This window comes from Mirounga leonina, unplaced genomic scaffold (genome assembly GCF_011800145.1).
Source record: "Mirounga leonina isolate KUSES-001 unplaced genomic scaffold, KU_Mleo_1.0 Mir_93, whole genome shotgun sequence".
Taxonomy (NCBI): Eukaryota; Metazoa; Chordata; class Mammalia; order Carnivora; family Phocidae; genus Mirounga; species Mirounga leonina.
The window spans coordinates 27,467,453-27,490,709 of NW_023270854.1; the positions used below are offsets into that span (position 1 = coordinate 27,467,453).

A 23,257-nucleotide genomic window follows, 5' to 3' on the forward strand; every position below is an offset into this window, starting at 1 on the left:
AAATGCTGGTCCTTCTGCCTAGAAGGACTCTCCCTTGCTCTTCACCTGGGACCGCCTTCCCTCAGGCATGGTCTCCATTACCACTCGTTAGAGACGTCTGCCTGGATCGGCTCCCGACCATGTTCTCCTCACATACTCTCAAGGCACCCAGTATCTTTCCTTACAGCCTTTTTTGCACCATGCAATGATTGACTTATTTGTATAGGGTCTATCTCCCCACCAGAATGTAAGATGCATGAGGATAGTAACCTTCTCGGTTCGGTTTACTACTTTATCCTTAGCTCCTAGCACAGGGTCTGGCACATAGCAGATGTTCAATAAATAAGTAGTTAAGCAAGGGAAGGGAGGAAGGGAGGAAGGAAGAAGAGAAGCCTACAGGTAATTGCTAGAGTGGGAAAACCTCCTTGCACAACTTTATGAATCACTGTGGGTTTCATGAGTCTTGAATGGTTTAAGAAGGGCATGGGGCCACCCACCAGTCCTGCATTTTTGAGGCAGAACTGCCGTGTCCAACACCTGTCCTCATCCCAAGGAGTTGCTCATTTAAACCATAGCTGATTTTTAGTGTGTATTTGCAAACATCATTCAGATCCAACTCCTCTTTCTCACTGTCATTGCTGGAAGAGGGACTTCTCCTCTCTTTTGACCCCACAGGTGGAGTTTCAGACTGCCCTGGAGGGGGCATGCCAGAAAGGTTTAGGAGAAGGAAAACTAGCAAGCCTGAGAACCAATGCGCTCTCTCCCTCTGGTGGCCAAGAGGTGATACAGCATCCTGGTCTCTTTACAGATTGCTTCCAAGCCATCCTGATGAAAGGTGAGGGGAAATCAGGTATCTAGACACATGATCTGCGTGACACCATACATCTGGATGAACAGGAATGTTCTGGAAAGACCTTGTGTTAAATTCAGTGGCTGTGAATTTCCTCTAAAAGTCCAGTTGAAAAGTAAATTTTCCCCCCAAATGTATTTCATTAATCTAAGATGTTATCATCTGTAAGATGATCATTGTTTGGTGTACCATGAAGAAGAAAATGCTGCCAATCAAAATGGTAAGATGCAGATTGACTTGAGAAATGTCAAAATATGAGAACAATGTATATAATATAGTCAAGGAAATATTTTTTAGTGATGGGGCTCAAGTATACAGGAGTTAGAAATGGGTATATTCAGGATTATTTTCTAGACATGAGACTTCACACATACATTTTTTTTTTTTGATGCAAAAAGAGTTTATACACGATGAGTCCTTTAAGAACAGGGGTTTTATCTTGCTGATTTCTGTATTGGCGTTGCCCAGCAGAGAACCTGACACATCATAAGCCCTCAATATGTGTTTAATAATTATGGAAAGAATGAATGATTGTACAAGAGACATACTCTCCAGAGACATCACCAAAAAGACACTTTCATCTCTACCTCTGAGACTCTCTTGTATGCAGACAACATTTTACAATTACAGACGGAGAAATTAATGCCCAGGAAAGCAAAACAAGAATTATTTCTCACATGGGTTTAACTCTCGGCACTTTCCAAAGCAAGCTTGTCGCCTTGCAACGGCAACGGGAAGCAGAGACCCAGGGAAAGCAGTGACTTGCTGCAAAGTCAAGATTAGACCTGGCTCCCCACTCTTCTGTTCCACCAACTGCCTTGTAGGGCACGGCTGGGGGCTGCAGGGGAGGGGTGACTGCCCTGGAGCCTGGGTTCCGGCCCTCAGCCCAGTTCTATTTCATAAGCACACATAGCCTCGGCAGGAACAACGTGATTGCCTCTCCTCTGGGGAACACAGCGTTCCTTTGCCATGGGAATGTTTATCCTGTTCGACTGGGGGAATTTTGGCTTTGGGGTAGGACTGAGACGTGCAGCAGGAACGGCCTTGTAGAGAGAAGGTCGCTGTGTCTGGAAAGAGCACAGGCTGCGGAAGCTGAGATGCCCAGCTTCCCTCTCTCTCTGCAGCCAGGGGCTCCGTGGGCCTCTGTGTCTCCCTCTTCAAAGGGCAAAGGGGGACTCTTGGGGCAGTGAAATTGCTGACTTGGTTCTTGGCATGTAGTGGGCGCTCCGTGATTTCTAGTTGCCTTTCTTCTTCTGCTCCCACATTGAAGGAAAGATGGCTAGAGCAGCCAGATGAAGTACAAGCTGGCTGTCCTGAAACAGAATGCCTTTCAGAAGTTTCCATAAGGCGTTGGCCACTTGTTAAAACTGGAGGGCAAAATCCTTGCCTGAGCCACGTCCCTTCTGAAGGCGGCAGGCCTCAGAGCCCATTCCCAGCTCAGAGCTGAGCCAGTGCATTAAACCAGCTTCCAAGAACACATAATTATCTGCTTGGCTGCCCACACCTCCTCTTCTCCCTCAGAAATCTGGATGGAAAGGGCTGTTGGATCAGCCTCATCTCCCTCCAAAAAGCCAGGTCTTGCGTGTTCCAACAAGGGGGTCCCCAGACACGAAGTCCTCCGTCTCTCTGTTGAGTACCTACTGTGTGCCCTTGGACTCCCCCTGCACAGCACACTCACGTTCGGGCTTGGGCGTTGGAGGGCAGGAGAGGGGGAGCGAATGGACTTTCAGGACAGAGGGAAGGCCATGGCAGAGGGGACACGGGGCCAGCTCCCAGGAGTGAAGAGACTGGGGCCCAGGCTTTCACGTCAGGACTTGGCTGAGCAAGCCAGAGGGAGGAGAACACTCTAGGCCAAGGAGATGCCTAAGAAAATACATACGTGGTTTGTGCCGGGAAACCCCGGTTGTAGAACCTGCTGGAACATGGGGAAGGGTGTCAGCAGGCAATAAAATGATGAGGGTAGGGGGTGAGACGCCAGACTGGGAAGGTTCTCAGTCCCTATATTTGGACCCCAATTCTTCTTCCAACATTTAGAAACCATGGCTCTGACTCTATTGTACTAACTTTGAAATGCTTGTCCTGGTTCTTTTCTCTGAAAGACTACCTGTCCCTGGTAGCAAAGCCAAAGCATGCCCATGCTCAATTGGGAGGGGCTGTGTCCTCTCTAGCACATTCCTGGTGTCAAGGGAGAGCAGAGATTTGTGACTGGAGGGGTTTCTTGAGTTGGTGTGAATTAATGCAGAGTCAAGGCCCCCCACCCCCGACCCCCGGGGGCCTACTGGGTGTAAGTATGCCAGTGAACGTGTCATCCAGGGCTGAATCTAGAATGGGCTCATTTATGTCATCATCTGTCCAGCTGAGTTACGGAGGTCACAGCAGCTCTACAGAAGAAAATGTGATTAGCAGGTTTTCCAAAACATTTGCTGAATTAATTGTGCTCAAGATTTTGCAATTGATACAATTATGGAAACCGTTTCCATATATTTCTACAACTTCAGGACCAAAAAGGATATTCGCCTCTCTCAAGCAATGAAGGACTCCACTTTTTAGTGCTTCTGACAGTTGGCTGGTGTCCCACGATCCCATGAGGTAGGCTGCTCTCATTGTGAATGTCCTCTGTGTACTAGAAACCCTTCGATCTATGGAGCTGACATCAGTGCCTGGGAGTTTTACCCAGTGCTGGTTCTAATTCCGTCCATCCTATCTGCAGAGTATGCTGTACTCCCTTTCCTACATGAGAGCGCTTCTGAGAGTGACCCTAATCTTCCTTTCTCTGGGGCAGAACTCTTGGTTTTTCTTCAATTTGGCTCACCCACCAAGGCCCCCAGACTCTGCCATCTTGCTAGTGGATCTCAGCGACAGCAGGATCAGGGGCAGAGACATGACTCCGAAAGGACCTTGCTGAGTCAGGCTGGGTCCCCGGGCCAGGGCTCTGCTGATCCCTGAGCCGAGTGGACAGCTGCTGAAAGGGAGAAATCAGCTGCTCGGGGCCAAGTAGATGCTGGAATGGGGGCAGAACAGATCCAAGGATTGTAGCTCAGGGAGGCCAGGGAGGGGATGAAGCCAGGAGGGCCCTGGTCCCTCAACAGATAGGCCAGGGAACAAGGGAAGGGACCAGTCAGCAGCTAGGCTAAGGTGAGAGGTGCCTTTCTCAGAGCTGGCTCGTGTAAGAGGTTGGCCGAGAGCTGCTTCTTGTTAGGGAGCTCAGAGTTCTTCCTGGCAGTTCCAGCCCAGGGAGTCTGATGTGGACTGAGAGGAGCCTGACTCGTTGGGGCCAGAGGTCAGGTTGGGCGGGACGGGAATCGGGAGGCAGCACAGTCTCAGCTGGGCCACCTGCAGACTGTCAGGGTGAGAGATGGCTGGTGGTCAGCGCCTCGGGGCCTCTCTCTCTCTGGGTTCTCCCGCAGGTCCAGGGTTGGTGCCTGTAGCTGGGGACCTAACCAAGGCCTGGAGTGGCGTGCGGGGAGGACGCTGGACCTGCTTGGATCTCCTCCTTGGATCTTGGCTATCCTTGGGTTTGGAAGGACATTCTGAGGGGGTCACCATACCCTTCTCGGCTGACATTCTTTAAGTGGGATGACCCTTCCCCATGCTGTAGTGGTCCTGCCTCTCCACATCCCCAAAGCAGCAATCACGGAGCAGTCAAATTTCACGTCAAGGGCCTCTTCTGCATGAATCTATTTTCTCCCTCTGGGCCAGGTCCTCTCCTGTCCAGGTCAGCTCCTAGCTGGTCTCCCTCACTTCAGCAACCCAGCTCCTCTCCACCTTGTCACGGGTGATGGATGAATTACCTTAAAACGTGACTTGGTCATGCTACCTCTCAGAAAGCTTCTGAGATGCTGCATGTCTGAGTGGCTTGCTACCGGAACTGGGTGCTTACTGCTTTTATGTTTTTGTTTATTTTTTTAAATTTTATTTTTAAGAATTAATTAATTAATTAATTTGAGAGAGAGAGAGAGCGTGCATATGTGAGGGTTGGGGGAGGAGCAGAAGGGAAGGGGCAGAGGGAGAGGAAAAGAGAATCTCAAGCAGACTCCCAGCTGAGTGGAAAAGGATGCGGGGCTCAAGCTCACGACCCTGAGATCATGGCAGAACCAAAACCAAGAGTCAGATGCTTAACCGACTGAGCCACCCGACAAAAACATACGGGTGTCTGGGTGGCTCAGTCGGTTAAGCATCTGCCTTCGGCTCAGGTCATGATCTTGGGGTCCTGGGATTGAGCCCCGCATTGGGCTCCCTGCTCAGTGGGAGTCTGCTTCTCCCTCTCCTTCTGTCCCTCCACCTGCTTGTTCTCTCTCTCTAATAAACAAATAAAATCTTAAAAAAAAACCAAAAAATTTCTAGGAAGACATTTTGACCCTGTAGGTGGCTGCTTCGGGCATGTCCCCAGAGCACCTGAGGGCGGCGGGTCTGGTCTCGGCACAGGCTGGGGCTACTTGGGGGAAAGGGGAAGCGGCACTGAAGGCAGCTGTGTTCTCGCTCTCCCACGGCTCTGCCTTGGGGTGACGGGGCTCCACCTGGGCTGGAACCACTCTCCAGCTTCTCTGTCACACGTGCCCCTGCTCTCAGCAGGAGCTCTCCTCTGGGCCTGGGGCTGCCTCAGGCTCCATGTGTTTCCACATGTGTTGTCCTCCACTACGACCTGACCCTGCCCACGCGCCCCAGCCCTGTCATTGCTGGGGCGCCTTCCTGACGCCAGGGCACCCTGGCCTCTCCTGTGGCCCAGGCAGTGCTTAGGATCTGCTTCCCAGTGCAGTTGCCAGGCACACACACACACACACACACACTCCACAAACATAGGCTCGTACTCACACACATGCATGTATATGCACACACATAACACACATGCACACACACACATTCCACAAACACATGCTCGTACCCACACACATGTATGTATATGCACACACATACTCATACACACGTGCACACACACACATTCCACAAACACATGCTCGTACTCACACACATGCATGTATATGCACACACTCGTACACATGTGCACACACACACATTCCACAAACACATGCTCGTACCCACACACATGTATGTACAAGCACACACACACTACACACATGTGCACACACACTACACAAATTCATGCATGCTCATACACACATACACACACTCATGTATGTGCACGCACATATACTCATACACATGAACACATACACACGGCGCAAATTCATGTTCATACACACATGCACACACAGTCATGTATGTGCACACACACTCATACACACGCATGCACACACACTACAAAACTCTGACTCGTATTCACACACATGCACACATACTCATGTATGCGCACGCATGCACACACTCATACACATGCACACACACTACTCAAACTCATGCTTGTACACACATGCACACACATGCACACACTCCTACACACACACACACTATGAACTCTGCGGATTCGGCACTGCTCTAACTCTTCGCGCACACAGCTCTTCCAGACTTGACCTCTCCAGGGACTTAGTCTGGCATGTCCTTTAGTGTTCCCTACCTTACAAAGTACTCTCAGGTCAAGATCTGCATTTGTTTCCCCCAACGATCCATGATGGGGAGAGAGGCAGGGGGTGCGATTCTCATTTCATAGGCCCAGAGAGTGAGGGCACCCCCCCCACCCCCCAGTGACACGGGGAGTTGACACAGTGGCTGGGACTGACCCTGCCTCCTAAAGCTCAGGCCTGGGCTCTGTCCGCAACAGCATCACTGACTCCCTTGCTGCGCCATGTCCGCCCCGAGGACGTCTCTCTCCTCTCATGCAGAGCCCCGGGGGCCAGCAGGTCCTCATTCTCCCTGGGGCCTGGCTTTACATCATTGAGGTTTCTGGTGTTTGGCTTTAATGTGGACAGACACATGCCTCCTTTCAGGAACTGAACGATGGTGTAAAGCTGGGACTTCATGCTGTAACCTGGGGCAGTATGCAGCCCCAGTCTTCCATTTGGCAAGGACACAGCTCTTCTGGACTTGACCTCTCCAAGGACTTAGTCTGGCATGTCCTTTAGGCCCTAGAGCTACACCCTTTCTTTTCAACAAAACCCTGACCATGTTTTCCCTGCACAGATGTTTATTTTCTGGAACTGACACCGATCAGAGTGGGGAAGCAGAGCTGTCCCTGGGAGGGTGCGGAAATTGGGACAGATCCCATCAGGCGCTGTGCCCGGAGCCTCTAATTCAGGTACAGCTCAGAGTCAGGTGACCTCGAAGGCCTTCCGGAGACAGAGTGGAGGCGTTCTGAAGGGGCTGAGGGGTGGTGTTGGGTGCAGGTAAAGGGGCAGTTAATGGGATGGTGCTGAATCTCAGGTCATAAGTACTAGACCAAGGGGCCCCAGGGCTGGGTTCTTCTGGTGCAGCATCCTGGGGCCCTGCCCTCCATCCCTTTGGACGGCACTTCTCAGCATGCTGTAATGTGCTTGGGAGCCATTCGAGGCATGGCTGCCCCCAGTCACCTCCAGTCTTCAAAACTGGCCTCATTTTCTGCACGTGATGAACTGGAGCCCCTGTTGCAATCTGGTTTGGTGGGAAAACAGTTGGGCAAGTAGGGGGCAATGTTGTTTTCAGAGTGCCTCCCCCTTCCCCTTCGGCCAGCTGTGAGCCCTCCATCCTTTTAAACCGCAGGGGCAGAGGTTCTCATCCCGGACAGCACACAGCTGTCCTTCGCCAGGGCTCCTCCTTCACAGAGTGTGACTTATGTGGTCTGGGGTGCGGCCTGGGCCCTGGGAGCCTGAGGGTCTCTCTAGGTGATGCTGATGTGCAGCCCGCACTGAGAGGCACTGACCTGGATCTTTGGGGATCTGTCTTTGCGGCATACATTTTACTGCCTTGCTACTCAAGGTACGTGTGGGCTGAGGATCAGCTGCCTTTCTAAATGCGGGCTCTGGGCCTGGGAACAATCTCCATTAGTTTTAGAACTTTGGCTGAAGTGTCAAAGCATTCAGTAAACAAGTGAAACAAGATTAGATTTAGCAACAGCAAAACCAAAATGAAACCAAAGCTAGATTTATGACTTTAATTAAATATTGTTTACATTCTCTATCTCCAGATGAAAGGAGGTGGCGAATGCCCCAGTCCTTTCCAGCATGTGTCTCAGCCTGTCGAAGCTAAATCCCTGCTTCCCACACAATCTGAGCAGGGTCCTAGCCACGGCATGCCCCCAAGGAAGCTGGCTTGTAAGGGGTGCACAATTTCAGAAATAAAAATGGGGCACCTATGGAAGTGGAAGCTCATCCCATTATTGAAAATACCTAAATCAAAAGCTCACCTTTGCCTTATAAGCTCCTACAAGACAATAAAGAGGAGACATAGATGGGTCGTGGCTGTGAATGGCCCCCAAAGAGGACAGAGCCTGGGCCCATGCTGGGGCGAGTCAAGGTTAGGGGGCTTTAGTTACGACATGTCACGCAGCCTTGCTTCACAGCAAACTCCAGTGGGGGTGCTGGGGTGGGGGAAGGGGGCTGCAGGAAGGAAGAGCACTAGTAAGAACATCAGTAATCACACAGTAAGTTTGTGCCACATCAAAGAAGACTGAATAGAGAAAGTGCCGCCTGGACTGGAAGGGGATATTTTGTGGAGGTAGTGAGAAAGGAACACAGCTGGGGTTGGCAGAAAGGAACAAGGGTATTTACAGGTAGACAAGGAGGGATGTGGTGGAGGAGGGGGGAGAATAAGGAGGAAGGGGGAGAGGAGAGAAGAGGAAAAGCAGAGTCACAGCACAGGGGGAGGGTTAAGTGCTGGCTGGAGAGGTGCTGAGAAGGGTTGGAGTTGGAGGGGAGATGGGGCTGGGAAGAAAGATGGTTGCTCCGGAGCCATTTGTCCCTGCTCTGAAGGGGCCACAGCCTTCAAGCTGCCAGACTCTCTAGTGAGGCTTCCCCCTCCTCCTCCCTTCTTGCATGAATCCTGTGAAGGATGGAGCAACACTCTTCCCAGAGAAGAGGAGGCGAGGTGATCTGTCACACTGCCCTGTGCATGGCTCCTGGCACATCATCTGGGCTTAGAGATAGCCAGCCCCTGGGACAGCTACTTAAGAAGGAGAACCAGAGGGAGGCTGGCAGGGAAACGGGGACTTAATTCCAGCTTCATCCCACCCTTTCTCCTCCTTCATGCCTAACCAGATTTACCAAATGAGCTTTCCTCAGAACCCTGAAGAAGCCACTTGGGGTTACACCAGTTGAGTGTTAAAGAATGTATGCATTTTGCAAGTGGCCGAAGACATTTGCCAAGATGCTTGTCCTCTGACCCCCTGAGGCTTGGCTGAGGTAATGGGAGAGATACGTTGGCTATATTTAAGCAGCCAAGACTCTGTAGAGATGGAATTTGTCTGGACATCACTGGAAAAGAAGTGGTGTTTGTTGTGAAATCTCTGAAGATGTGTTTTCTCGAGAGCATCTGAAAGGAGGGTGAGTGTTGATGAGCAAACCCCACTGGGATGGTCACAGTGAGTGGAACCAGAAGAGCATGGCCTCGGGAGTCCATCCAAATTCTAGCCCTGCCACCTACCATGGCGCCATGGGATGCACAGATTCCTTCTCATCTGGGAGGCAGGATGGTGGTTACTACCCAGAGAGGGCTGAGCAGCCCACCACCCCGCGTGCCGTAGATGTCAACAAATGTCACTTTGCCTACGTCCTCCCAGGTTTTCTGGGGCTGTTCATAAGCTTGAAAGCCTCCAACTACCAGGAATTTAATGAGAGAGGATTTGCTGATGTAAATACTTAGAAATGTTAATCTTCCTAAAACACTAATTTCTGCACAGCAGATCCTCTATCAGATATTGCTCATTCAGTCAAATGTGTTTGTTGAGTACCTACTATATGGGCCAGTCAGTAGTGATTCAACAGTGAGCAAGCAAAAGCTCTTCTTGTCCTCACGGAAACCAGAAGGCACACTGTGAGTGTCCAGGGATGGGACTGCCCTGGTTCCCACTGCGGGGGTGGGTAGGAAATGAAGGTGGAAATGAGGGGAGCATCTTTTGGTTGTCTCAGTGACTGAGGGGTACCACTACTATTTATTGAGTGAAGGCCAGGGAGGCTAAATATGCTGCAATATGCAAGACAAGCCTATATGACAAGGGAATGTCCCCCACAAGATTCTCAGTGGGGAAACCTGGTAGGCCAAGGATGAAAGAAGTCATGAAAACCAAAAACTTGCCTGTTGGTAGAAAGATTTTTAATATCATAATTTTCCTAAGATCAATTTTTAAGAGATCTTTGAATTGAATGTGAAGGAGTCTTGTGTCCTGTTTCTTTCTGTTTTTTTTTTTTTTCTTTTTTCAGTGTTTATAGACACATCTCTTTTCCTCTCGGGCCCGTCCTTCCACATGATTGTATTGCCTTTTTGGTGATGCTCCTAATTCCTTCATGCCCAGGCCTGATAAAACTGTGAACTAAGAAGTAGGATTCAACCAGAACTCCCAGACTCGCAGTGCTTTGCCTTTAGAAGGGGTCCAGTTCTGGGTAGAGGTGTAGATGGGGATCATAGATCAGGGAGAAGACAAATGGCTCATCAAGAGGCAGGTAAAGTACACCTCTCAAAACCAATGACCCATCTATAACATCTTCAAGGGCTTCTGAGGTGCTAAGACACAAACATTTTGGGGAATATGCCTTAAAATGAGATGACAATATCACCTGCCCAATAATCATATTCTTTTTATTTTAAGCCCCTCATTGCCATGTTTATAAAATCATATATGGTTGCCATGAAAATTTCAACTACTGAGGAGCATAGGAGGAATACAGAGGCTTACTGGCATTTCCCAAATGTGGAAATGGCCATCATAAACATTTGGGAACTGTCCTCCCAGACACCTCTCTGCTCATATACCCAAGCAGCAAGAGAAACAGACAGACAAAATTCTTTTCTAGAAATAGGATTATGCCTTATGAGCTATTTGTTTTTGCTTTAGAGCTATTTTTAATGGAAAGTATCGTATTTAATTTTGTGTGACTTAAAGAAAAATGAATTAAAGTGAAACCAGAAAAGTGCTAAACTTCAGATAAATGTTTATTCATCACAGGAAGTATTTTTAGTTTTTATAACCTTTTAAGGCTAAGAAAACAGAAAAACCATTAAAAAAATTAAGAACTTAGTATCTTTCAAAGAAACCCCCAGGTTTCATATTTAGGTAGTACTGAATGCCTCTTACTAGAAAAATAAGAAAATTGGTTTTCTATGCTTTCATCAATTTTTACTAATTTTATTACTATTATTATTTTTGCTTTGTCAAGGTTTATACCATTTTATTCTATTCTTTAATTATAATTTATAGTTGTCATACACTTGTATCCCTATCTATTGAAGAAAGAAGATATATATACATATTCATTCTTATGTAGAGTATACATCTATATGTATATATAGGTTTATATATATTTTATGTAGAGTATACATATATGTATACATACATTTATATATATTTTATGTGTATATATTTATATGTATTTTTATTCCTCTACATAAAAAAGGAATTCAGTGATTATTACTAATTCTTTTATTATAGTTCATATGTTCCCAAGTTCTTTTTTTTTTTTTTTTAAATATTTTATTTATTTGTTTGACAGAGACAGACACAGCGAGAGAGGGAACACAAGCAGGGGGAGTGGGAGAGGGAGAAGCAGGCTTCCCGCAGAGCAGGGAGCCCAATGTGGGGCTTGATCCCAGGACCCCGGGATCATGACCTGAGCCGAAGGCAGACGCTTAATGACTGAGCCACCCAGGCGCCCCTGTTCCCAAGTTCTTATTGTGGGTGACATTTTATCACACACACATAATACATGATTCGTACACATCTATATTCACAAGAAAGCCTCCTAGGTGCTTTACCTCTTGAGCTGCTCCATTTTGGGGAATGCCTATATGTTGCTTAAAGGACAAATTTATTCATTCTTCACATATTTCCTGAGTGACGAATAAGTGCACTCCAGAGCTAAAATCGTACAAAGATTAAAGTATCTCTAAGGATATCTCACAAGGTTGCACTGAGACAGTCAAAGTCCTTTCCAAATCACAGTGACAGTACCCGGAAGAGCTCATTTACAGGATGAGGCCATTAGGAGGTGTGGCAGCCTGCTGCTGCCACAGTGGCCCTTGGTGGCCCTTGCCTCCTGGTGCTCACAGAGCTGACCTGTGTAACAGGCCAGACATTATGTAGAAATGAGGCTCTGTGGCTTCCGAGGCCAGGTTATAAAAGCCATGGCCCTTCGGCCTGGCGCTCCTGGGTCACTGGCTCTGGGCACGTGGCTGCCATGTCATGATGGCACTCCAGCAGCCTTAGGAGCTCCTTGTGGAGAGGAACTGAGAGCTCCTGGCAACAAGCAGCATGAACTAGCTAGCAGCACGAGACCGTCATCTTGAGAGCAGATCCTCCCGCTCCAGGAAAGCCCTCAGACTACAGCAGCCCTGCCTGTCACCTTGACAGCCATCTCATGAGAGACCCTCAGCCAGAACCACCCAGCTATACTCCTCCCAGATTCCTGGCCAAAGACATTTTTGCTGTTTTAAGTTGCTAAATTTTGGGCAATTTGTTACACATCGGTAGATAACTAATACACTAGCCATTAATACCTCTTCAAGGAGCTAATTAGCCAGTCTCTTAGCTTGAGCCCCAAAAGACGTATTTTTTATGGAGGAAGAAGTTCTTGGAGAGAAGGAAGGAAATCGACACTTACTGAACACCTACTATGTGGTAGGTGTTGTTCCTGTGTTATCCTACCTAATCCCCATAGCAACCAAGTAGAATAGTGTAGAGGGCATCTGCTTACCCGCTTGGAGCTACGCTGCTGCCAAAACAAGATGATAGTTCAGATACGAAAGATCGGTTGGCCTCACACTTTTGCAGGAAATCGGGTTCCTATTGGCCGAGCCTCATGGGGCAGAGATGTCTCTTGGGAAGAAAAACCAGCTGGGGGTCAGCTGTGAAACACAATCACCCACCAAATGAGGAAAGTATATACCTCGCTCTGTGGCTCACTCCGTGGGGATACGCCTGAGAAGTACCAACTAGCATTATCTTCAAGGAGGTTTAATGCAGAGACAACATTTAAAGGTAGGAACAGAATCAGAAAGCAAAGTAAGAAAGTACTGAAACAGTGAGTCTGACCATTTGATTATTTGGTTGTCCTTAGCAAGGACCTCTCCTCTGCAAGTCTTGTAGCCTTAAAGGATGTGAAAGACATGACCCCTGTCCTCCAGGAGCTGAGGGGTGGTTAGACACGTAAAAATACCATAAGATGCATTATTTGGGAGGTCCCATGCTGGAACCCCTAGTGTGGCTTGCTCAGTCTTCCTAGGGCACCCTACTATATACAGGAGTCTAGAAAGTTAAAAATCAAATTTCTCAGCTTCCCTTGCAGCTAAAGTTCTGGAATAAAATCAGGCGTTGTCAAGTAGAGGCATGTAGGCAAAGTCTAGAAGGTAGAAGTGAAGCAGAAGTCTTGATCTTTTAGCTGTTTTTTTGTGGAAGCAAGGTCATGGACAGATGACATTTTTTGCCACTCAATGCTCAGCTACCAGTTTTGTGGGGTTTGAGGGGCGGGAGCTATAGTGACCACATGATTCTGGCTTTCTGATTCCTGGAATATCATGGTGGGTTCTTTTTTTTTTTTTTTTTTTAAAGCTTTTATTTATTTATTTGACAGAGAGAGACATAGCGGGAGAGGGAACACAAGCACGGGGAGTGGGAGAGGGAGAAGCAGACTCTCCGCTGAGCAGGGAGCTCCATGCGGGGCTCGATCCCAGGACCCTGGGATCATGACCTGAGCCGAAGGCAGACACTTAACGACTGAGCCACCCTGGTGCCCCTCGTGGTGGGTTCTTGAACTCAGTAGTTTCAGAGGTGGCCTCTGAGGTAGTAGCCCCTATGGTATGTCAGTTTTGTAGGGTTTCAGGAGTCATTTCTGGCCCAACCTAGAAAGCTCACTCCTATAACTCTGCCCCAAATTTCGTGAGCCCCTAGATTCCTGTATTAAATCCCTTTCTGCTTAAAATACCTGTAGTTGCTTCTGTTTTCTGTACTGAACCCTGAACAAGAGGTGCCATAAGGAAGGAGATTGGGGCAGGGGACAGGAAGGCAGGAGTAATTAGGAAGGAATTTTTGGAGGAGCTAATGTTTTAGCTTAAAGGAAGAAGGATTTCAAACAGTCTAGAAGAAGAGACAAGGGCTCCTGAGTGAGAATGATTACGAGTCTGTTTCTCTTTCCCCCAAGTTGGTACCTCCCTATCTCCTTCCACCCTTCAGCATGATGGGCTGTGGGTTTTGTTAAGGCCTGGCCTGGAGTAAATAGTCACTTGAGTTTCTATTTGCTGTCATGGAAAGTGTGTGATTTCAGTATGGGATTCAATACCCAGAACACAGATTCTCATGGAGCCCCCTCATGGATCCTGCAAAGACAAATACATCTGGAGAAGGCAGTGCTTTTCCTCTCTGGTTGCCTTCCTTCATCACCCTGCTGGAAACTGCACGCTGCTGTCTGGGCTTAGCTCCTGATCACCTATCTCCCTGGGGAAGGATAAAACCGAGGGACCAGGTGTTCTCTGACACGGCAAATCAGAAGAAAAATCACTGTATTGGGAGTGAGGGGACCTGGGGTCTAAATTTAGCTCTGCTGCCTACCAGCTGTTTAACCTTGGGCAAGTTTAATGAATAACCAAATCTTTACTATCTTGTGAATCTGCCCACTTTTTTCCATTTTAGAGGCTGCAGCCTTAATTCAGACCATTATCCTTTCTCCCGTTATAACTCCTGTGTATCACTCCTGTGTATGCTCTGCAATCCATTCTTCTTAGCGCATTCAGAATAATCTTGCAAGGGAATGCAACTCAGGTCATAGCATCCCTTCTTCAAAAGACTCTTTAATGCTTCCCAGTGCCCCCAGGATGCCCAAACTGCTGGGCAGGACATCAAGTCTGACTTGGTCTCAGTGGGCCTCTCCACCTTCCTCTCCAGAAGAGGCTGTATTTTAAGGTGAACTAGAACCCGTGGTTCCCAAAGTGGGACATTCATCCTGAGAGATATGTCAGACACTCAGTCCATTGGGGTGTGGATAGAAAATATTAGAACTTCTATGGATATTTTTATCTAAAAATTGAGATACACTTAAAGTGTCCTGGTTCAGATGCTTTTTCAAGTTGTCACATGTCACGTATGGACCTTGCGTACCTTGGGTAAAGGTCAGTGTGGCAAGGTCAGGAGGTTGGTGGCTGTCTGTGTAGCCTCAGGAGTCAAACTTCCTGGATACGTGCTTTTTATTGGTTATTAGTATTATTATTATCATTCTGGAATAGAGTGGATTCCCATGGTACAAAAAGATTTACACAAAACGGACACTTGGATTAACAAGATCCTTACAAAGAAACTTTAGAATATAAAGAAAGATTGGCTAAAAAAGCACAAATAAGTCAGAGGAGAGTGCTGGGGCTATTGCTTCCTCAGTTGTGCTTATTTTCTGATTATTCCAGCTACATTAGAAAGTAAAGGCAATGACAACCTAATTAGCCATGACAAGAACTAGGCCCCTAAAATGTCAAAATCATGAAGTCTACTTTAAAAAGGATTTACATTTACTGTCATTAAAGATGACCCTCTCCTAACCGTGTATTGTGCCTTGACATATTGGCTGATATAAGTACATAAATATAATTCGTAATTAAACAAATGTACTGGGGGTGCCTGCTCAAAAATATTTTTCTAGTAGAATTGCACAATAAAGAAATTTGCAGACCACTAAGCTAAGCATGGATTTGGGTCTAGATAGTGCAAGGACTTGCTCTAGATCCAATAAATGTCCTCTGGCCTAAAGCAAGAATGTGAACTTCCTGGTTATTGATGCTTTTAATGCATTTATAAAGCAGGGTTGTTACTGTGCCATATATTTTCAGTGGGTTTTAGAGGAGGAGACTTTAAAATTTGGGAGTATTTTATCTGCAAAATCATTTGATCTAATATTATCTGATATTTACCGAGAATAAAAAAAGGTCAATATTGGGTACCATACAGAATTTTGTCACTCATAGGATGGGTTATGGCAACCTGCACCGTCCTGATGGTGAATTGCCTCCTGACATTAGGACCAACTGGATCACACACCAGTTCCATCATTAGAAGCCAGCGAGCAGTGCCCTTTTTGCTCCAGTCATTCCCGAAGTAATTTGTTTACCCCAGCCATCAGAACACAGTCAATAAACTGCAGGGATTGACAAAGTGGCACTGTACATGCAACACGGAAAATTGGAAAAGTGAATTGTAGGTGGTGAGTGACTAACAATAAATAATCAGCTTATTCCTGCTGCAGAAATGTCTATGACCGGGAGAAAATCTGACCAGTGAAAAATTTGAATCGGACAAAAGTGGGCCACTTAATTCTGCATGAATACACTTGAGAGTGAATGTGTTCTGATTCTTTAAGCAAGATGGCTCTTCACAATACTTGGCTTTGTTAAAACCATGTCTGCTGACACTTGGGACTCTCTCCAGTTACCTGGCATCTGAAATTATACCATTAGTGATTCACTACTTTGAACTAAACACAGACCTCTTCAGGTATCCTTTTTTGAAGAAGAAGCACCCTTGGAAAGATTTAGCACAGTGAGTCAAAGATCCCTTCGTGTGACTTGATCTATTAAATGGTCGCCCATGCAGGGAGAGCTCTGGAACACTATTAAGGCTCCAGGCATCCTGGGGAGGGGGTGAGAGGTGGTGGGAGCTGGGAAAGGGTGAGGCGAGGCTTGAGAGAAGGGTAAAGGTAGAGAAGGAGGGTGCGAAAGGCCAGGTTGAATGGTTTCAGTTTAAACAAAGAAATAGATTTTAACTCTTTAGTTCAGGTCTAACATAGACCGTGTCAAACACTGAATTTATCATAACCTCTGGACTTGGGAAGGCATCATATCTTTCAGAATTAATTCAGGATAATATAACACTCAAGGGAACCTCAAATAAATACAATCAACTTTCGGTTTTCAGCGAACCTGCCATCAGCTTGTTGGTGCTTGACAGGCAATTGGGGACACAAATCAGCACTCCCGGGCAATCACACCCATTTTCTTATCAATTATGGACAAACGAGACAGGAAGGTGAATTTCTAGAAAGAATAGAAAAAATGCTCGTCAGTGCACCAAATTGTTGTGATTAGGGACTACCTGTCATCCGTCTTGCGGGATCCCATTTCTCATTGTTATTGTGGATGATTGAGCAGTAGCCATTCTGATGGAATCATTTTGATGATTTCATTTCTGATGTTCACCTCCCTGCTTGCTCAGTAAACTGCACATCTGGTCAATATCCTCCCCACCCCACGCACAACTGATTGATTTAGTAGATTCAGTGGGAAAAAAAAATCGAAGTAGTTCAACAAAAATATATTTTTTTGATGGAAGTTATTAGTCAGTTGCTAACTAAATTGATAGGTTACTTTTATCTCGATTTTTTTTTTATTTTTGTTTTCAGAAATAACAAGTTTAGCTGACTAAAAAGACCAGGTGTCTAATCGACTTGGCTGGTTGTGCTGACAGATATTTGATATGACATCAATTGACTAAACTGATGGGAATTTGAATGAGTTCAGTCAAAATGTTTGAATCCATCAGCAGGGAGTGTCAACCAATTTTTGCTCTGGAGAAAGCACTCGAGTGTCTGCATTTTATAACGAGGAAGTACAAGCTGTTTGGCCTCAAGAATAAAAAGTGATCCAAGAGAAGACTTCTTTGAAAGAACCTGAGCGATTGTTTGTGTCTTCTGATCTCATACAAGAACCCGAGTTTGTTCGGGAAAGACCAACTTATGTGCCCATTACAGCTCCATGGTCTCCAGGGAAGGTGCAAGCAGCAGAAGTGATTCTGGGTAGATATGTTTTTCATATTATACCAGCGACCTTACACTAACCATCTTCCTGGGGTTTCCAGAGCCAGACCATGGAGAAGCAGAGCAGTAGGTAGACAGGGTTTTCAGTTTTCCATAATCGATGCTCCTGTTACCCTGCCCTGCCTCAAACTCTTTCTTCCACCGTCACCCTCCCTTCGTCACGGTGTTCAACTCTCCTACTGTCCCTCTTTGGGGCCAAGAGTCTCCAATTCCCGCAAGGAATAAGTGACAAATCCGACTGCTCACAAAGCCTCCCCAAGAGAGATGACATTTGTCAGGGACTGACATTTTAGTTGAACACTTACTATGTACCAGGCATGGTGCTGAGCACTTTACACATGTTCCTAACAACCACTGACCATCCTATGGCTCATCTATGGCCTTTTGACAGTTCATGAAATAACTCTCTTGGCTGAAGTTGAGAGCTGACATTCTGGCAAATTCCCAGATGTGTCTGGCTTGCTGGGGGTAGTGAACCAGGCTCCTAGGTCGGGCCCCGGATCCCCAAGAGATGGGGGCCCTTGGGCATCACGCACGGCCCATCAGCCACACACAACCTCAGTCGGCCTAAGTTACTGCTGTGGCAGATGCAAAGGCTCCGACTGTTCAGATCTTCCAACCAGTCTTGCCCAAACAGAAACTTCTCTGATAAGACCCAAGGAAAGCTCCTGCTTGTCTTGAGGAAGTATACATGTCACTCTAGTTCAGCAGAAGAGACCTAAAAGCTAAGGGTCAGCAAGGTTTTTCTCGCCTTACTACAGATTTGGGCCCCTTAAGTCAATGCTTATCGGATGAGTTCATTTGAGGAAAAACATCATGCAGACTTTTTTAAAAAAGATTTATTTATTTATTTGAGAGAGAGAGCGAGCGAGCACGAGTAGGGGCAGAGGGAGAGGGGAAGCAAGCTCCCCACTAAGGCCCAAGGTAGGGCTCGATCTCACGACTCTGAGATCATGACCTAAGACGAAACCAAGGGTCTGAAGCTGAACCGACTGAGCCACCCAGGAGCCCCGTTGTGCAGACTTCTGATGACTTCATTCAGCAAACATTTACTCAGAGGTGCAGATATCAGGCTGGGCAGGAGGAGTCCTGGCTCACTAATGGAGCCAGCTAACCCCATGGACTGTACACATAGCAGAAAAAAACTCCATTGTAATTAAGATGATGAAATCAAAGTGGCTGTACATGGACACAGAAAATATGACATCCTTTAGAGACCTGAATGGCAAATGGGTCTAGCCTTGTCCCTTTCTTACTGTGTGGCCACAGAGTGGTTACATTACAAAGCACTTACACGGGCCTCCCTAGACATTCAGGGTCAGGGTCAGTTGGCTACAGAGGGGTGGGGAAAAGCCCGGGAAAGAAGGAGATGGTTGAGAGCTCCAGTTCGGGTCAGGCTCTCCTACCTGTCTTGGATATATTAGGTGACACTGGTGCTTCTCTATAAATATATACCTGTATCCCTCCAAATTTTTTCTTTTTTTCTTTTTTTTTTTTAAAGATTTTATTTATTTATTTATTTGAGAGAGAGAGAGAGAGAGAGAAACAGCATGAGAGGGGATAGGGTCAGAGGGAGAAGCAGGCTCCCCGCCGAGCCGGGAGCCCGATGTGGGACTAGATCCCAGGACTCCGGGATCATGACCTGAGCCGAAGGCAGTCGCTTAACCAACTGAGCCACCCAGGCGCCCCTTCCAAATTTTTTCTTCACAGTGCCTCCATGTGGCAGGTTGGGCTAAAGCTCAGAGAGGCTGAGTGACTTGCCCAAAGCCACATAGCCAGTCAGCATGAGTCAGCATTGTGGTGCAGGCTGGGCCATGCATTCTCTTTTGACTTTTCTACCAGGCATGTGGTACTGTGCTGATCACCCTGGGGGAGGAGGCCGGGTTTGGTGGAATGAAGGAGAGCATAGGGAAATGGTAAAGGATGAGGCTCTGGAGCCAGATTACAGAGTTTGAGGCTTAGTGTGCCCCTATACCCCAGCATCATGACTTTGGGCTAATTATAGGGCCTGGGTTGTCCCGCCTGTAAAATTAGGACAGTGGTACCGTCTACCCAGAGTTGGCTTTGTGGGCATGTGACCAGTGTAGTTGTATATAGTCTTGTGCTTAAAAGGGCCCCAGGCTTGGGGTTTGATGCTATATAATCACCATCTTGAAATTCTTAATAATTCAAATATGTTTAATTGTTCAAGATCTTAAATTTGTGTTTTGTCTTTTAATAGGACAGTGGACCATGAACAGGGGAAGCTTGGATCCTTGGTTTACACTCAGTCCTGCCCCCTGCCGCCTCTCCTGTTCTCAACTGCCTTTAGGTGCTCAGGGCCTCTCCCTCCTGGCCCCCCACTCAGGGATTGCTCTACCCTCCATGCTCAGGGGTGCACAGGTGTGGGGAGGGGCGGAGTTATGTGATGCGCACTGCAGCATCTTGGCCTGTTCCTGGTACCAAGCGAAACCTGGCCCAGAGGTTGCAGTCCCTTGGGGGTCATCCATTCACTGTGGGCTGGGGTGGAGGGCTTGCGGGAAGGGGAGACACTGGGCTCAGCTCCCCCATGCTGGCTGGGGCAGGGTGCGGCAATCTGATGGCTGATGGGAGGGAGCCTGCCGGCAGTGGGTCTTTTGTAGTTATGCTGAGTCGCTGGCTGGCCCCGTGTGGTGAGGATCTGTGCACACCTAGCAAGAATCCCTGTGCCCCTGGGAGTGTGACATTTAATAGCAGCTAAAAACATCATGACAGGTCATGACAGGTCAAGGGTGGGGGAAGAGAGAGAGAAAACCACCTGATGAAAAGTTTCATATTTTAGTACATTTAACTGCATGTTTCCCCTGCTTTTAGAACCAGGGCCCCATATCTTCCTTTTGCACTAGACCCACACATTCTGCATCGGGCCCTGTATCTAGTCCAGGGCTTGTTGAGGGATAGATGAGTGAGCACCTGACAGCACTGGGATCGGGGCCGGTGTGTACGCAGGGCTCAGTTCACTCTTGGCCATTTCCGGGCTGGAGGTGTGAGCCACGGTTAGGTTAGGTTCCCTTCCTTTGGAGAGAGAGGGCCACAGTCATACTTCCGGGGGGCGGGAGGCGGGGAGGGGGAAGCGGCGTCCCTCCGCCCATCAAGCCCATAATAAAACAGAATTATCTGCCCTCTTCCTAACTCCTGACAAGCTTCTTTAAATCGGGCCAGGTATTGAGAGGTAACCACTTTCGCATAGTCCGAGAGGGCTGGGGCCAGGGCTGTGGCAGGCATCTTGCCGAACCCAACTGGAAGGAAGCAGGGGATCGTCATGTGGTCACATCTGCTGTGATTCAGCTCATTTCCAGCATGATAATGAATTCAAGAACGAGCTTCTGAAATGAACTCTCCATCAGGAGGGAGGCGGTAATGGTGCTGGTTATTAGCGATTACTCCTGGATGGGGGTTAGGGGTGTGAGCAATAGAATTAAATGAATTTCCTTTGAAAGTTCTGCTGCGCAAAGTAAGAGATATAAATGCTACATTATGCGTTTAAAATACCTCCTGGGTTTGGTTTATAGACTTGTTTATATTTATATATTTATTTGAATGTTTATGACTTTCTCTCTGTCATTTCATGTTGGTATCTCCATACTCATTATGGTTTTATGGCTGCCTTTTGGAAATCAGTGGCTGCATATACCAGCACATGATTTGATGAGAGAAGGAGATCCAGAAAGGAAAACAAGTTTAATATTGTAGTTGGGGCGGGGGAAGAGGCTTCCCCTGGGGTCAGAAAGTTGAAAATGAAGCTCGAGGTCTGCAGGCTTTAGTTAGAATCTTGGGGAGTCGTTGCTTAGAAGGCAGCCGAGAGATGGTCAAGTTCCGCGTCCCCCTTCGGAAAGAGGAGGAGGCAGAGGCCTTGAGAGGTGGGGAGACTGATCGGACGTCTCATAGCTTCTTGTTCAGGGGTCAGGACAGGGGCCCAGGTCTCCTGACATCCACTGCTGCTCCAGACCCACCCTCTTCTCGTCCTATACACAGGGACACTTCTCCCTGGGCACAGCATGTGCTGTGCCTGGAGCCCATGATACTTAGAAGGGCCCACAAAATTGCTTTAATTTCTTTTAAAATCAGAGGGAAAAAAAAACACATATAATCCAGCTGCATTATATTCACCTCAATACCAAAGCAGTCATAAAATATAATTTTTAATATTTTTTTATGGAGAAAGGGACCTGTGAAAGCCAAGTGCCTAGAGTCCCCACAAGTCATAACGCAGCCCTGCCAATACCGACCACCCAAGAGAGCCATGGGAGAAATGTGGGGGGTGGGGAGCAGTCCATTGAATCCCCCCACCCCACCCACAGGGATGAGGTTCTGCTCCCCTCCATCCCCACTCCCTTTAAGACCCCACATCTCAGATGTCTTTTATTTTTTTATTTTTTTTAATTTTTTGACAGAGAGAGAGAGACAGCGAGAGAGGGAACCCAAGCAGAGGGAGTGGGAGAGGGAGAAGCAGGCTTCCCCGCTGAGCAAGGAGCCCGATGCGGGGTTCGATCCCAAGACCCTGGGATCATGACCTGAGCCGAAGGCAGACGCTAAACGGCTGAGCCACCCAGGCGCCCCTCAGATGTCTTTTTGTCTATCTCTCCGCAGGGAGACCATTTCAAACAGGAAAGAGGAAGCTCTGAGTAATACCTTCTGATGGGTAGAGAGTGACAGAGATAACCGACGTGGGTAAATGCACACTGAGCAGCAAAGCCCTGCTGACTCGATTTTGATCAGAAGGCACCTGAGGATGTTCTGAGTCTCAGGTCTCCGTGGTATGTGTGAGCCACAGCTACCTTGTGGATGTGTGGGTGGCCCTCAATGTAAAACAGGTTCCACTCAGTAAAAGGCTTATGTGTTGGGTATATGCTGAGGGGCCTGCACCTCCTCAGACCTGACCAGCCCGAGAGGCTCCCCAGTCTCAGTAAAAAAGACTGTCACTCACCGCTATGGACTGAATGCTTGCGTCCCCCAAGCCCCTATGTTGAAACCTACCCCCCCAGTGTGATGGTATTACGAGGTGGGGTCTTTGGGAGGTGATTAGGTCATGAGGGAGCAGCCCTCATGAAGGGGATGAGTGCCTTTGTCCGAGACCCCAGAGAGCTCCACTGCCCTTCCCACCATGTGAGGACACAGCCAAAGACAGCCATCTAGGAACCAGGAAGCAGGTCCTCACCAGACACCGAATGTGGGTGCCTTGATCTTGGACTTCCCAGGCTCCAGAACTGTGAGAAATAAATGTTTGCTGTTTATGAGCCACCCAGTCAGTGGTTTTTGTTACAGTGACCAGAATGGACTAAGACACCCCGCAGGTGCTCAGGACTCTTTCTCGCACACGCTACGCCACAATGCACCAACACCTCCCGTTAGCTCCACCTCTATGTTACATCTGGAACTGGCCTTTCTCCTCGCCTTCACTGCTCATGGCAGAGCCCAAGGCAGCCGCCGCCGCCGCCTTCTGTGTATGTGTCTCGGCTTCCTCAGTCCAGTCTGACAGTCTGAGTGGTCCTTTGAATGTGTAGCACGAGTCTCTTCCCTGAGGAAGGCCTCTCCACACACTGCC

At 47.8% G+C, this 23,257-nt stretch overlaps 1 long non-coding RNA gene across 2 annotated transcripts; it reads left to right on the forward strand.

The window, feature by feature from the left end:
* The first annotated feature begins 8,827 nt into the window (after window positions 1–8,827).
* On the forward strand, window positions 8,828–22,830 carry LOC118004476. 2 transcript variants are annotated; one of them, XR_004677592.1, is made up of 4 exons: window positions 8,828–9,237; window positions 17,281–17,673; window positions 19,916–21,069; window positions 22,303–22,830. It is a non-coding gene; the product is annotated as an uncharacterized LOC118004476 (long non-coding RNA). The 2 variants fall into 2 exon arrangements; XR_004677591.1 differs by lacking the exon at window positions 22,303–22,830 and having other exon boundaries at window positions 19,916–22,021.
* The last annotated feature ends 427 nt before the right edge of the window (window positions 22,831–23,257 follow it).